This window comes from Nycticebus coucang, chromosome 2, assembly GCF_027406575.1.
Source record: "Nycticebus coucang isolate mNycCou1 chromosome 2, mNycCou1.pri, whole genome shotgun sequence".
NCBI lineage: Eukaryota > Metazoa > Chordata > Mammalia > Primates > Lorisidae > Nycticebus > Nycticebus coucang.
Window position 1 is genome coordinate 118,083,978 of NC_069781.1, and position 2,390 is coordinate 118,086,367.

At 43.4% G+C, this 2,390-nt stretch overlaps 1 non-coding gene across 1 annotated transcript; it reads right to left on the reverse strand.

Annotated features, from left to right (window-relative positions):
* Window positions 1-2,009: 2,009 nt before the first annotated feature.
* On the reverse strand, window positions 2,010-2,116 carry LOC128579949 (U6 spliceosomal RNA). Its single transcript, XR_008378317.1, has one exon. It is a non-coding gene; the product is annotated as a U6 spliceosomal RNA (small nuclear RNA).
* Window positions 2,117-2,390: the final 274 nt, after the last annotated feature.

The following is a 2,390-nucleotide window of genomic DNA, read 5'->3' on the forward strand; positions in this document are numbered from 1 at the left end:
TTATGGCATCAGCCACAAACACTGAGGCTGGCGGGTTCAAACCCATCCTGGGCCAGCTAAACAACAATGACAACTGCAACAAAAGGCATTGCGGGCTCAGCGCCTGTGGCTCAAGTGACTAAGGCGCCGGCCACATATACTGGAGCTGGTGGGTTCGAATCCAGCCCAGGCCCACCAAACAACGGCTGCAACCAAAAAATAGCTGGGCGTCGTGGCAGGTGCCTGTAGTCCCAGCTACTTGGGAGGCAGAGGCAGGAGAATTGCTTGAGCCCAGGAGTTGGAGGTTGCTGTGAGCTGTGATGCCACGCACTCTACCTAGGGCGACAGCTTGAGGCTCTGTCTCAAAAAAAGGAAAAAGAAAGGAATTGTGGCCAGCGCCTGTAGTCCCAGCTTCTTGGGAGGCTGAGGCAAGAGAATCACTTAAGCTGAAGAGTTTGAGGTTGCTGTGAGCTGTGACGTTAGAGCACTCTACAGAGGGCTACATAGTGAGACTCTGTCTCAAAAAAAAGAAAGAAAAAAGGCCAAATGGAGACAAAAGAAAGGGCCTTATAAGCAGGAGGCTACATTCCTGGGTTTTCCTAGGGCAGGGCTGGGGGTGGCCTGGGGAGCAGCAGTCCCCCACACCCCACCCCCAGCTGGCCTGTCTCCAGTCTGCATTAACGCCCATTTCACTAGGGTTCGAATCTTGACAGTGTAGGACTCCTGGAGGGTTAGGATGAGGGTTGCCTGCTATCTCAGGAAATCTTGCATTGCCAAAACAGAGGAGAGCCCAACAGAGAATCAGTTTTTGTTGAAAAAAATTAGGGGTGCAGTATTTTTTTTAAACGTAATAAACATTTTATTTATTTATTTTTGCAGTATTTTTTTAAACGTAATAAACATTTTATTTATTTATTTTTGCAGTTTTTGGCCAAGGGCCAGGTTTGAACCTGCCACCTCAGGTATAGGGGGCAGGTGCCCCACTCCTTGAGCCACAGGCACTGCCCAGTTTTTTTTTTATTAAATCATATCTGTGTACATCAATGCACTCATGGGGTACAATGTGCTGGTTTTATATACAATTTGAAATGTTTTCATCAAACTGGTTAACATAGCCTTCAAGGCATTTTCTTAGTTATTGTGTTAAGACATTTATATTGTACATTTAGTAAATTTTGCATGTCCCCATGTAAGATGCACTGTAGTGATCCCATCCATTACCCTCCCTCCGTCCGTCCATCTTCCCTCCTCCCTTCTCCCTTTCCCTTTTTCCCATATTCTTAGGCTATAATTGGGTTATAGCTTTCACATGAAAGCTATAAATTGGTTTCATAGTAGGGCTAAGTACATTGGATACTTTCTCTTCCATTCTGGAGTTACTTTGCTAAGAATATGTTTCAGCTCCATCCATGTAAATATGAAAGAGGTAAAGTCTCCATCTTTCTGTAAGGCTGCATAATATTTCATGGTGTACATATATCACAATTTATTAATCCATTCATGGGCTGATGGACACTTGGGCTTCTTCCATGACTTAGCAATTATGAATTGGGTTGCAATAAACAATCTGGTACAAATATCTTTGTTATAATGTGATTTTTGGTCTTCTGGATATATACCTAGTAGAGGAATTGTAGGATCGAATGGCAGGTCTATTCTTTTTAGAGCAGTGCAGTTTTAAGCTGGAAGGACCTTCAATGATAGAATTCACCTGACTTATCAGAGCCTCAGTTTCCCCACCTGTGAACATGAGAAAAAGAGACAACAATATGGAATGAATAGCACTAGCTTTTATTTTATTTCTTTATTTTTGAGAGATGTGGGTGTCTCACTTATGCTCATCTCCAACTTCTGAGCTCAGTCCACCTGCCTCAGTCTCCTAAAGTGCTGGGATTACAGACGTGAGCCCACCATGCCCGGATAGCAGTAAGCTTTTTGTTAGGGATGTGAAACCCGAAGATAATTCAATTGGATGAATTATTTGGCTCACCGGAATGTTAGTTTCTGCGCCCAAGAACATTAGTAGCAACAAAAATATGGAACGCTTCACGAATTTGCGTGTCATCCTTGCGCAGGGGCCATGCTAATCTTCTCTGTATCGTTCCAATTTTAGTATATGTGCTGCCGAAGCGAGCACGAACATTTGCTTCGTCCGCACCATATTTATAGTCCCTAAAAGTAAACTCTTTACAGTAAGGGCGAGATTCTTTAAAAATTATTTTGGACCCCATTGGTTTTATTTTTTAGTTTAATATATGGTGTATGCGGTGTACTTATTGCCCAGGCTTAGGAAAGTGTTTGCTGTTCTAACAAATAACGCTACAGTGGCTGCCGGGAATTAACCGCTTATTACCATATATGTAAATAACCCTAGAAGCTGGGGCCGTACGGAAACCGCCTCCGTCCCAGAA